We start from the raw sequence: 14,070 nt of genomic DNA on the forward strand, positions 1-14,070 counted from the left end.
TATGAAAGTGTGAGAGGGGAAAACTGTTGAGTTAAGGTGTCTGAGTAGGCAGCAGAGATTAGTTCTGGAAAGGAGGAATAACATATCTCTTTTATTAAGGAGTTCCTATTGTGGCTCAGTGGCAGTGAACTCAACTACTATCCATGAAGATATGGGTTCGATCCCTCACTCAGTGGGTTAAGGATTCAGCATTGCTGTGAGCTGTGGTGTAGGCTGACAGCTGTAGGTCTGATTCAACCCCTCACCTGGGAACTTCCATATGCTGTGGGTGTGGCCCTAAAAAGCAACTTAAAAAAAAAAAAAAAAAGAAAAGAAAAAAGAAAAAACCCAAAGAGGAGAGATACAGCATATGGTTGAAGTGAAGAGGAAAGAAGTGGAGGAGATTTGTATGGGAGGGCCTTGAGCTTCTCAGTAAAATGGAGAGCAAATGAGCCTGAGGGAACTGGATTCAGACCAGGACAGGACTGGAGCTGTCAAAAGACTAGTGAAGATGGGATAGCTGTAAGCTGAGAGGAAGTGGACTCAACCTGGGTGGGTTCTCACATTCTACAGTGGGCTCAAAGTGGTGCAAAAATCTATGGGATATCCTAGCTGTTGAGTATTAGCGCAATTTTTAGAGATGGAATTCTTAGCCGCATCATTTTTTTTTGGCCATGCCCACAGCATGTGGAAGTTCCCCACCAGGGATTTAACCTGCAGTAACTTATAACAATAATACAAAATAATTAACAATAATAATAAAATAACTTATATTTTTCCCAGAGAGGTTTCACCAATTTTTCACACTAGGCTTATTTCCTTTCTGAATTCTACACTCTTTGACATTGCTAATTAAGAATAGATAATTAGGGACAGCCTCACTCTACCGTCTTGACAGCACTGATGGAGTTCAACCAAGCTGGACTTTGGTATTTGGATTTTGAAGGCTATTAAGTTTTTTTTCTGGTTATGTTTAGAGGTATGGCATCCAGCAGCCAACAAGAAGAGTAGTTAGGAATGTGAGCCTCGGGAGTCTGACCAGTTGGGTGCAAATCCCAGTTTTCCACCAACTGTCTGGGTTACCTTGGGTACGTTTTCACCTCAATCTCTATTTCCTCATATGTAAGTTGTACTGGCCCCCATGCTAGAAGCGACTGAGGTGATCCATGCTCGGAGGTGCCTGGCTCCAGCAAGTGCACCATCACTATGAGCCAGAGTTGTCAGATTATTTGGGGATGGTCAAGGAATATTTGGGAAATAGTTGAGAATGGATCTGTTTTACACATCTATTTGGGAGTTCTCTGTGGCCTAGGGGTTAAGGATCCAGCATTGTCACCCCTGTGGTATGGATTCCACTTCTAGCCCAGGAACTTCCACATGCTGTGGGTGTGCCCAAATGCAAAATACCCCACATCCACTTGTGGTTCCAGTAAAGAAGTTTTCCGGTGGATTTGGTATCTTTTATCTGACCTTCCAACATCCAGAATTCTTCTTGGGCAGGGCTGTGTTTAATCATGTAGACTTTCCCTCTCCTGCTTTCTTGTTTTGCCTTGGTTTCTCTTCTACTGTTTTTCCATCACACAGGGCAGAGCTTGGAGCCAATTAGTGCAGTTATCTGCTAGCTTTCCTAGGAGAGCTCGTCTCCTCTCTCAGCCTCTCTGAGTGTCAGGCCCTGCCACCTCTCAGTTCCCTCTCCTATTTCCGGCCTGTTCATCCTTTTTTTTTTTTTTTTTTTTTTTTTTTTTGTCTTTTTGCCATTTCTTGGGCCGCTCCCACGGCATATGGAGGTTCCCAGGCTAGGGATCTAATCGGAGCTGTAGCCGCTGGCCTACACCAGGGCCACAGCAACGCGGGATCCGAGCTGCATCTGCAACCTACACCACAGCCTACCGCAACGCTGGATCCATAACCCACTGAGCAAGGGCAGGGATCGAACCCGCAACCTCATGGTTCCTAGTTGGATTTGTTAACCACTGCGCCACAACGGGAACTCCCCCCGGCCTGTTCATCCTTGATCAATGACTAGACTTTCCAAAAACTCGACATGGGAGAGCAGACACCTCACTGGGACCTGCTTAGGCCTACTGAGTCTGGAATATACAGCGCCCTCTTGAGGGCCAAAGCTGCAGTGGCCTCCTAGTTCCTGCTTATTCCTTGGGTGGGCTAATCAGGACATAATTGGCCTCTGATGAGAAACAAAAAGGGGGAACAGCGAGGAAGGCAGAAGGAAGATGAGGGGATAGCTGATCTTAGTGCTCCTGTTTTGCAAAGCCAAAACTCTGTTCTTGTATTCCTCGGTAGGAGAGAGAAAAGCAGTGACAGTTCGTGGCAGCTCATACGTATGGAACTGCATGGATATTCACACCACAACTCACCTGTGTGATGGAGATAAGAGAATTTTATTAGTTTGGAATTAATTTGGAATTAATGCTTTGTCTTAGTGATGAGTTGTCCTTTTTTTTTTTCCTGGGGGACATGGAGGCTGTGAGGAATATTTTATGCATTGTAAGGCTTTCTACCCTCTGCTGAATTGAAGAAGAAAAACTTAGAACAACCCTGCTGGTTGTAAGAGTTCCTTTCTCCCAGAGGCTGGGAACATCCACGTGTGTAGTACTTTTGATTAGATGTGCTGTTTTGCCCATGGCAGTTATCCATAAACACACTCTTTTCCTCTATACATCATTCAAGCCTCCATATATGATGCGGTTGCTTCTTCTTTTTTTTTTTTTTTTTCCCATCAAAGCTAAAGAGGGTGGTTTTTTTCCTTAGTAACATCTCCCTCCTTTTTGGCTCCATGCCTGGCTCTTCCCAAGGTGCTTGGAAAGAAAGGGAAAAATTCAGAATCATCTCCTTTTGTTCTTCATTGATTCATGAGTAGAGGGAGAAAGGGGTAGTTTTCAGTTTGAAACATAGAACAGTGTGGAAACAGTTTTTTTTTCCCCTTTGGCCACAACTGTAGCATGTGCAAGCTCCCAGGCCAGGAACTGAAACTGTTCACAGCAGTGACCCAAGCCACAGGAGTGACAACACTGGATCCTTAACCTCTAGGCCACCAGGGAACTCTTTTTAAAATTATTATTATTCATCTTTGAATGCCCAGCACCAATGCCTGGCACATTTTAGGTGTCTGGAAAATGTAAAACACAGAATGCTGAGATGCCAGATCCTATGTAGTACACAGGGATAATCACACATATGCTAAGAGTGTGTGTGTGTGTATGTGTGTATAAATTAAACACAACATTTTTGTCTACACTGCTATTTGGAAAGCTTTATTCATGGTGGGCTATGGCATAAATCAGTGGCAACTTTGCACAACCCCAAAGAAGAGTTATGTAGGAGCAGGAAAATCAAACCTGTGCTTTCCTAATTATAACACAGGTTTGAAAGCAGTTATTGACTTGTAACATCTCATTATTTGTCTTTCTGTCTGTCCTTATATCTACGAGCCTAATATAGTCTAGAGCTCAGATAAGAATAAAGGCAGATATATGGTGTCTTTAATGAAAGTGATAAGAATCTGACTTGGTCTAAATCTCGGTGGCTGGGGTCCATTTCCAGCACCAAATAGAACCAAACTAGGAGCCCTGGGAGGAAGACCCTTCAGCAACATGGCTTAGCCAATATCATGTGGGAAAAGGAATATGCTTTTACAAGTATATTTTATGAAATGAAAGAAATAAAAGGGGGAAAAAAGGCTAGGAAAAACGAGTACCATCTTGCACATTTTTTAAAAGGAAAATTCATTCTGTTCTCCCTGCCTAGTGCAGACCTGCTGCCTTAGAAGAAAAGCCCGTTAAAAGAACGTATTTGTGTGTGGAACAAGGTCATGCACTTATTGGCTTTCTGCTGCAGAGCATCAATACACCAGATGAGGAGAATCCGTCTGCTTTCACTTCAGCCTTGTACTTTGCACAAGGGCTACAGCACATATATATTTTCTAATGCTGCCAGTGCCAAAGTACAGAGGAACACAGAGGAAAGGGGTTCAGAATGAGGGAAGAATAGCCAAATGTTTGTTGTAAGAAATAAATTTGTTACTTGGACACATCATTACAGTTGAGCAATCGGTGATGGTGGTGGGAAAGGGTGGGGCCTCTGAAGCCATTTCATAGACAGATAGCGTCCCACATGTTTCCTTAATTCTTCTTTCTCTCCTGCCCCAGTCTGTCCAACCACTGCAACTCGCCTAATATTATTAATTGCCTTTGTGATGCTCCTCCTCCTATTACTAATATGGTAACACTTCATTTATCCAGTATCATCAGGGATGAGCTGTTCCTCATAACTCTATTTTCTAGCTGAATGAACTCCACTTCTTTGAACATTCAAATTTAGTTTGTTTTCATCATTTTGAATAGCAATCTTTCTAAAACGTGTTAAACACCTGTTCTCTCGAATAGCTTCCACAAGCATGATGAAAACTTATCTCAGTGATTTGGGGGACACTTTTATATGCACTGGTTATGCTGTGCTATAAAACAGGGTGCCCTGGAGGCACTTATAGGCCACTGCACTCCCTAGGACTGCTCATTCTGAGTTAGTGCAAATTACTTTATCTTTTTCATTTTCTACTTCTTATCTGTAAAAGAGAGATTGCAGTGCTTCCTTTGTTGGGTTGATGTGAGAATGAGATGCACTAATGTATGTGAATGTTAGCAAGGTATGCTGCATACAGAAAGTATCCAATAAATGTGAGCCACCCTTATTCTAAGTGAGGAATTACAACTTATCATGACCACAACAATAGTGCATTAGAGATGGAACTGGTACCTGTGTATAGAACATTTAAAAATTTTACAAATATTTTTTTCAAACATAGTTTAATATAGTTTACATATTATCTTGTAGTGCTGTCCTGGCTGATCATACATCCATGGAAGCATAGGACTGGGGCAGCCTCTCTCAGCTTCCTTCTTCCTCTAGGACCTTGCCCCAAGCACGTGTCCATTGTCTTTTGCCAGTTCAAACTGATGTTCCTCAGGAAAGCTTCCTTCTTCTTTTGACCCAGCCTGCATTACTGGCATCCCTGCAGCTTCATGCTCTTAGTTTGGCCTGTGGCAATTTCCATTTGTAGGTAGGCTGCCCAGGTGTTCCTAGAGGTGAATGTGGGTTTGGACCCATGGGCTGAATCAAGTCGAGGCATCTAAAAGCCTATCCAAACCACACAGCATCTTTCTGGACATGCTGGTCTGGGATGCACAGAATGAAAGATGAAGACAGATTTGTAATTCTCCCATGTGGGAGGGGAGGCAGAGTCTAACATGCAAAAGAACTCGAGGGAGTGGAAAGGAGTGGGCACGGTGGCTCCAAGGGAAGACCCATCTCTAGTTACACGATGGAGACCATGTTGGGCTTTATTCAGCCCTGCCATGTGCCTCCTTTGCCCTCTTGTAGGTTTCTGCTCCTTTCATTCAAGGTCCACACCTCACTCCTGAGCCACTTCCTTATAGACTATCATTCTTGATGCGCAACTGGTGGTTGAAGCGGACTCTCCAGAAGTAAGCTCAGTTTCTTAACTTCCAAGTAGAATCTTCATCTACCCATCCCTGGAGCCTCTTTACATTCTATTCACTCGGCCAACCACCAGGAGCAGAGGTCTGGCTTTGTTTCCAGCAAGCCTCCCTGGACTTCTCCCACAAACTGCCTTTCTGTTGCTGAGAAAGATCCTTGTTCTGTAGAGCAGAGGTAGTGATACACAGCAGCCCAGTCAGGAGTCCCCCTGCATGACTCCTCTCCACGTCTATCAGGCGTGTGGCCTTCCTGGGTCATATCACTACTGCTTTGCAATAGGAAAATAACTATGAGAACAACAAATTTAACTAACACTAAGAAAAGGGCTTTCCTTTATATACTCTGTTACATAATAAATGTGATCCTGAAAAGGATGTAATTGAAACGGTGTACACAGAATCACATTGACAGGGAGCTAGGCTAGTTGTTCACACACTCATTCAGGTGACAGCATACCTGCAAGTCTTGATACTCTTTCCAGTACAAACCTATGATAAGGAGACATACATGGTAATATCATATGAGCCAGGTACAATTTTACCAGCAGGAGGTATGACTATGCCATATAAGTACAATGTAAAATCACAAGCATAAAATCCTCAAAGAAGAGCAGGCTGTCAAATGCAACACAGTTAAGTCTTTCTGAATCTTTTCTTTAACGATTTTTGGTACATGTTTATTTGCTTTGTTGTCAACTCTTTCTCAAGAGCAGGTGAGTGTTACAAACATCAGATGTTTAAGAAAAACACAGGGTTGGAAGTTCTCTTATGGTGCAGCGGGTTAGGGATCTGGCATTGTGGTAGTTGTGGTATAGGCCACAACTGTGCCATGGGTTCGATCCCTGGCCCCAGAACTTCCACGTGCCTCAAGTGCAGCAAAAAAAAAAAAAAAAAAAAAAGAAATAGGGTAGACAATTTATATTTACTAGTCTAAGTATTTCTCTATGCATTGGGATTTCTGCCATTAATTTTTTTGTTTTAAGTTTTAGTGGCCAAAGAATTTTGTTCAATTTATGGGTAATGCTATCTATGTGGCACTTTGTCTTAGAAATTTCTTACTGCAAAGAATCTGTTTGTAAACTGAAAATTAAATTTAATACAAATAATAACCTCTGTTTTTTCAGTTTTTTAAGTTTGACATATGCATGTGTGTGTATGCTTTTCCCTTAATTCATAACATCAGAGAGAACAGTTACTTATAAAGGAACATCTAACCTCTAAGATACAGTTTGATTTATTTAGTTATAGTAGAATACCAATTTAGGAGATAGCTTACAATACGATGTGTGTATAATACAATGTGTGCCTGAGAAAGCTACTAACCACTCAAATTAGCACCACCAGGGGTATTTTATGAAAAAAGCAGATTCCCAGGGTATCCGCCAGGCCTGCTGAGTTAGAATCTTTGGGGTCCAGGAATCTGAATTTTAAGTAACATTTCAAGTAATTTTACATATATGAATGTTTGAGAACACTGGTATGGTATCTGAGAGGGCAGTATCTGAGGTCAAACTCTGCCTCTGCCATTTATTTGGCCTGTAGTAATTACTTGAACCTTGGTCTTCTGCCCTCAGACTGGAACTTATACCAGTGACTCTCCTGGTTCCCAGGCCTTTAGACCTGGGCTGAAACTTACACCACTGGCTTTCCTAGGTCTCCACCTTACAGATGGCAGATTGTGGGGTTTCTCAGCCTCTGTAATCACATAAGCAAACCACAAAGTCAGTCTATTTCTGTATCTATGTATCTATATATCTATCTATGTATCTATCAATCATATCCTATTGCTTCTGTTTCTCTGGAGAACATGGTCTAACATAATAGTGAAAATCATTTTTGCTCTCAATAAACCATCTCAAAACCCAAAAACATCATTGGGGTAAAGTTCATTGGTTTTTGAGGAGTCTTATTTGCACCTAAAGCTGATGTAAATGATGAGAGTCTAGATTTTGAGCTGTGGCTGGGATGAGATGAGACATTTGGGGCACTGAAGAGGGAGTGAGCATATTTTGCATGCAGGAGGGATGGAAGTTATTAGAGGTGAGAGAGTAGTTTATAATAACCAGTCTCCAAGGTCGCCCTAGTGACCCTCAGCTCCTGGCAGTCAAACCTGTTCCGTCTCCTCCTACAGTACATCAGGTTGGTTTATGTGACTAGGAGAATTTGGCTGAAGTAATGGTGAGTGATCTTTGACATTGGCCATATAAGATTTTGCCACGTTTGCCTTGTTCTCTGGGATCACTCAGTGTGGAGGTATCTGGCTGCTATGTTGTGAGGAGACTCAAGCCTAACAGAGAGGTCCTCATAGTGAGGAACTGAGACCTCTTCCCAAAAGTCAGTGGCCCAACAAGAGTGGGCCATGGAGGAAGTAGATCCCCCAGCCCGATTCAGGCCTTCAGATGACTGTAGCCCTGCCCAAAATCTTATTTGAGACACAAAGCCAAAGTCATCCAGATAAGCTGTTCTTAAGTTCCTGAACTATAGAGACCATATGAGACATTAAATGTTTATTACTGTCTCATGGCACCAGGTTTTGGGGGTGATTCATTACACAGCAATAGATAATTAATACAGATTTGGATATTTCTATGGATTGCATTTCAGATGTGATTAACTTTTCACTGTTTTTGTTTTCCATGTGACCAACAAATATTCACACTAGGGGCTGGAGAAATGTTAGCTCTGCCACTTTCACATTATTCATTTGTGCTTGTGTTAAAGATAGAAAGGTCAGCCCTACTACATTTGGGACACCCCTTCTTCTCTCACAGTTCCTTCCATACTGTTTTGACCTCTTATGCTCTGACATTGGATTGAATGAGAGCACCCATGTCAAGCTGTATATTAACTATAAATAGATGAATTGCTTACTGGCTTTTTTTTTTTTTTTGGTGATTAAAAACAAATAAAAGTCACGATACTATTTTTCACACCCCAAAGCTCATCTTGGATTCGATCTACTTTGGGTATCATTATTTTAGAACAAGGGTTGGCAAAACACTGCCTGTTTTTATAAATGCAGTGCTATTAACCACAGCCACCTTGTTAATCTAGTTCATCTATGTATCATCTTTGGCTGCTTTTGTGCTACAATGGCAGAGTTGAGCAGTTGCAACAGTGATGGTATGATCTTTAAAGCTGAAACTATGCACTGTCTGGCTCTTTACTGAAAAACATTGCTACTTTTGCTTTAGAAAATGGATGGAGCTTGAGGGGTCCCAGATGTCTAGCAAACAGTATGCACTCAATTCATTTGTTCATTCAGACGAGGGCAATATGAAGTATAAAAGACACCTGTGGACTTCTGAGAGAATATATTTCTATGTCTGCCCCTGGCAGTAAAATTCTGGCTGAAGCTGAGAGCCTGGCTTTGATTCTCCCAAATAGACTGTATCCTAGAACTCAGTTACAACTTAAACTTTAATGGGACCAGTGATGCTCTGGCAACGCAAATGACAGGGTGTTATCTACCACAGCATCTTATTAACTCCATTTGATGGGAAACATCATTAGCCTTTCTTTCTACCTAGATCTCTCCTAAATAATACCAGGGGTTTTTTGCTCCTTCTTTGTCTCAGAGCCTCTTTGTCCTTAGATTACTCTTCTCTCAGGTCTTGGCTTGGTTGGTATCTTCTCATCCAAGCTCAGGTTAAAGCCAACTCTTTGGTGAGGGCTTTTTTTTTGGCCACTCTGCTGCATATGGAGTACCTGGGTCAGGGATCAGATCTGAGCCGCAGCTGCAGCAACGCCGGATCCTTAACCCACTGTGCTGGGTGGGGGAATCGAACCTGAGTCCCAGGGCTCCCAAGATGGTGCCAATCCCGCTGTGCCATAGCAGGAACTCCTGGACAGGCCTTTTCTGAACTTTCCATCTCAGGAGGCCCCACTGACATTCATTACTCCCCATGTTATTGTTCTGTACTAATTTTTCATTATACTTATCAAAATATCTGAAATTACTGTATTTATGCTTAATTTCTTCTAGACAACAAACTGCGAGACTGCAAGAACCAGAAGAGGAAGAACCTTGTCTGTCTTATTCATAATTTCGTCTCCAGGCCTTAGAACAGTGCCTGACCCCAAATCTGACGACTTGAAAATGAAAAGGAAGGATGCCTGATGTTTTGTTCTAGCTGCAGAATAGGTATTATATCATGACTCTTAAATTGTGCAACTGGCTGGTTAAAATCCAGGTCTCAATAAAACATGTTGCTTTTCCCCTTGCTCTGGATTCAGGAGCAGTATCAATTAGACCAGTATTTAACCTATCCAATGATTTAAAAAAAATTATAATGACAGTATTATTTATTTCTAGAATTCCTATTCAGTTTATCTTTTAATGCTACCTCTTCCTTCCCTCTCCTCTAACCTCCTTACTTTTCTGTTCTTTCATTTCTGGCTTATAGGTATTTTTTTCTATCTTTGGTAGGAATATTTTCCCGATATTCTCTCAGATTATTCTATAGTCTGTATCTCCCCGAGAACAAAATTTTCCACTTGCGACTTCCGCTCGATTCCACGGTGACTCGTTTCCCCATGTTGTTTGTCATCTTTGAGCTCATCTCTAGGGTGACACAGGTGCCTGATTGTGCTCTCATCCACAGAGTCTTGTTATCTACTGCCCTGCTGGGGCCTGAACTGTTTCAGTGGTTATGCACCAGCTTTTTATAAAAATTTCTAATTGTAGTGATATGCACATAAAATTTACCATCCTAACCATTTTTAAGTATACAGTTCAGTAGTGTTAGATATAGTCACATTGTAAGTAATATCCAGAACTTTTTCATCTTGCAAAACTAAAATCTGTGCTCATTAAACAATGACTCCCCACTTGCTTCTTCCCCAGCCCCTACTATTATACTTTATGTCTTTATGAATTTGTCTATTCTAGTTACCTCAGAAACGTGAATACAGGATTTATCTTTCTGTTATTGGCTTGTTTCACTTAGCATTAACATCCTTCAGTTTCATCCTATTGTAGCATATGTCAGAATTTCCTTCCTTTTTAAGGCTGACTAGTATTCCTTGTATGTTATGCCATATTTTGTTTATCCATTCATCGGTTGATGGACATTTGGGTTGCTTCCACATTTCTGGCTATTGTGAATAATGCTGCCATGAACATGGGTGTACAATGCTCTCTTCTAGACCTTGTTTTCAACGTTTAAGGATACCCAAGAAGTGGAATTACTGTACTAGTGTTTGAATGAATTTCTCAGTTGGGATTCTCTCACCATGAAAACAGCGCAGATTTGTATAGAAGACACCTGGTTCCAACTTCCTATAGGCACCTTTTCCCACTGACTGCCCTAAGCTGATGGCACTCTCCCTTGCTGAATCCCCAAACAAATGCGCTTAGTTTCTAAATTCAGTGTCACAGTCCAGGCAAAGACTCATGTTTTATATTGGAGCTTGGTTTTCTGCTTCCTGCTTTTTGTCTTCTGTCCCAATGCAGGCATTAAAATGGGGTCCCAAGCCTACAAGGCGTATCTGTTTACCTATTCCTGTCATGTATTTGGCTTCAGCTCCCACTCATTCCTTTTTCTTTGAGTTGTTCTTCATTTGTGACATCTAGGGATTTCCTTTCATTGGTTCTGAGTTTGAATGTGCATTAAAAAAATAGTTTATCCAGCATTTTCATGTGTTTAGAGTGTGTGTGTGTGTGTCCTTTCAGCTCAGCTTGGCCTGTGGTGCCAATAGAGATTTATTTATTCATTCAGTATTTTCAGAGCATTTATGGTCTGCACAATGATAAGCCCCAAACGACTAAACAGCAAATCTTCTGAACTCCTGCAACCAGGGAAGACATTTAGTCACAATATACAATATGCAAGATACAGATGCTGCTGTTCAGCTCAGGCAATGGAATCCATTTTTAGCCTGGACCCCCAATGGAAAGGTTCTCCTCCTGCCAAAGCTGGAGAGTCAGCTCCTCCTCAGAATGCACTGTTGCGGAGCAGCCAGGGTCAGAACACAGGGATTGCAGACCAGAACTCTGAGCACTGAGGTTCCAGAACAGGCCCAGAACACCACACCTGGATAGAAGGGAAGCTACTTTGCGTCATCAAATAATAATATGCAGGGATCTGTGGTGTGTACTGAAGGACAGCCCAGGCGATGCAGAGGTGGCATTTTTTTTTTTTTTTTTTTTTTTTTGCCTTTTCTAGGGCTGCACCTGCGGCATATGGAGGTTCCCAGGCTAGGTGTCTAATCGGAGCTGCAGCTGCCGGCCTACGCCAGAGCCACGGCAATGCGGGATCTGAGCCGCATCTGCAACCTACACCAGAGCTCACAGCAACGCTGGATCCTTAACCCAGTGATCAAGGCCAGGGATTGAACCCGAAACCTCATGGTTCTTAGTCGGATTCGTTAACCACTGAGCCACGACTGGAACTCCAGAGGTGGCGTTGTTAATCTGCATTTGAATATACATGTAGTAACTTCATCTGCAAAGATTTAAGAATTTTCTGCAAATAGGAATAAGGGCAATGAGACAAGGAAGACCCTATCCCTGAACCAATTTGATATGGGAAAGGAACTGCACTGGATACACAGCAGAGGATTAGAAGATTTTGGAAAATACAAGGATAATGGAATTGTGGACCAAAAGAATAGAGGTCCGTTTATTACTGTCACTGTTATTATTATTAATATTACCTACATTCGTTAATGGTTTTCAACAATCCCTCACTGTGGAATGACCAGAACTTATATCAAAGTGTCATTATAAAGTATTCCTTGTTTATTGTATATAATGTTGCCTAAATTAGCTGGCAGTAAAATATGCATGATATTCATTTGATTTTTACTTTATTCACCTACAATTTATGTTTCTGTGCTTTATATACAGGCATATTTCATTTTGTCACATTTTGCTTTATTGTGCTTCACAAATACTGTGTTTTACAAATTGAAGGTCTGTGGAAACCCTGTGTTGTCAGATGACAGCATTTTTTTTTAGCAATAAAGTATTTTAAATTAAGGTAGATACATTTTTTTTTTTAGATATAATGCTATTACGCACTTAATAGACTACAATATGGTATAAATATGATTATATACACTGAGAAACCAAAAAATTTGTGTGACATGATTTACTGCGATATCCATTTTATTGTGGTACTGGAACTATACCTGCAATATCTCAGAAGTATGCCTGTAATTTTCTGAATTAAAGAGCACTTTTATTAGTTCTGTTGTGGCAAAGCAGAAATGAATCCGACTAGTATCCATGAAGGTGCGGGCTTGATCCCTGGCCTCGGTGGGTCAGGGATCCAGTGTTGCCATGAGCTGTGGTGTAGGTCGAAGATGCAGCGTGGATACTGTGTTGCTGTTGCCTAGGCCAGCAGCTGTAGCTCTGATTTGACCCCTAGCCTGGGAACTTTCATATGCCACGGGTGCTGCCCTAAAAAGCAAAAAATAAAAAAATACAGAGCACTTTTAGGTATTGTAGTTAGGGAGATACTTGAACTAAGAAGGTCTTATCCAACTTCGAAGGCTAAATTCTTTTTTTTCCCCCAGGGCCACATTTGTGGCATACTGGAGATTCCCAGGCTAAGAGCCAAACTGGAGCTGTACCTGCCAGCCCATATCACAGCAACAGTAACGCAGTATGGGAGCCACATGTGCGACCTACACCACAGCTCATGGCAATGCCAGATCCTTAACCCACTGAGTGAGACGAGGGATCGAACCCACGTCCTCAAGGATAGTAGTTAGGTTCATTAACCACTGAGCCATGATGGGAACTCATGAAGGCTAAATTCTCATGCTTGGAATGTATAAAACCAGAAAAGAAGTTATTTCATAGAACACTTCAACAAGCTTGTTTCTGTCTAATTAGTAATGATTAATTAGCATGTGTAATAATAATAATTTACACATCAACCCAGTGAGTTAGATATCATTATCCACCCCATCTCTTTTTTCAGATGAGGACTCTTAAATAATTTTGCCCAAGATTATATCAGCAAGTAGTAAAGGGGTCATAGAAGAAATGAGTTGGATTTTTTTTTTTTTTTTTCTTTTTTGGCCACCCCTGCACCTGGAGCACATGGAGTTCCTGCACCAGGGATCAGGTCTGAGCCACAGTTGCAAGGTTAGATCCTTTATCCAATTGTGTGAAGCTGGGGATCAAACTCACATCCTGGCCCTGCAGAGATGCTGCCAATCCTGTGTGCTACAGCAGGAACTCCGAGTTGGGTGTTTTTTTAAATCTTCAATGATGTGGAATTTTTTCAAATGCCTTTTCTGCACTGATTCATATGATCATGTGACTTTTCTTTATTCTGTTATTACAGCAGATTACAATGATTGATTTTTGAACATTGAACCAGCCTTGCATTCCTAGGATAAACCCCATTGGTCATGGTATATAAAAGTTTTTAAATATACTGCAAAATTATATTTGCTAATATTTTATTATGATTTTTTTACATCAATATTCATGAAGAATATTAGTCTGTAGTTTTCTTTTTTTATACTGTCTTTTTGTTGTTGTTGTTGCTATTTCTTGGGCCGCTCCCTCGGCATATGGAGGTTCCCAGGCTAGGGGTCCAATCGGAGCTGTAGCCACCGG

At 41.4% G+C, this 14,070-nt stretch overlaps 1 protein-coding gene and 1 long non-coding RNA gene across 9 annotated transcripts in view; one reads left to right on the forward strand and one right to left on the reverse strand.

Moving 5' to 3' along the window:
* Positions 1–14,070, reverse strand: part of LOC110259923 (uncharacterized) — an 85,101-nt gene that overhangs the window by 66,624 nt on the left and 4,407 nt on the right. The gene's annotated exons all lie outside the window — the stretch shown is intronic.
* Positions 1–14,070, forward strand: part of LOC102161179 (uncharacterized) — a 708,589-nt gene that overhangs the window by 37,419 nt on the left and 657,100 nt on the right. The window contains exon 2 of one of the 5 annotated variants that reach the window (XR_014844204.1): positions 9,478–9,636. The exons of the other annotated variants lie outside the window; for them this stretch is intronic. This is a non-coding gene — a long non-coding RNA (uncharacterized LOC102161179). The remainder of the gene's footprint in view (positions 1–9,477; positions 9,637–14,070) is intronic. 5 annotated transcript variants of the gene reach the window in all.

This window comes from Sus scrofa, chromosome 1 (genome assembly GCF_054392235.1).
Source record: "Sus scrofa isolate SSC_HxYL_T2T_F1_AM1 chromosome 1, Sscrofa_HxYL_maternal_Yorkshire_Landrace_v2.0, whole genome shotgun sequence".
NCBI lineage: Eukaryota > Metazoa > Chordata > Mammalia > Artiodactyla > Suidae > Sus > Sus scrofa.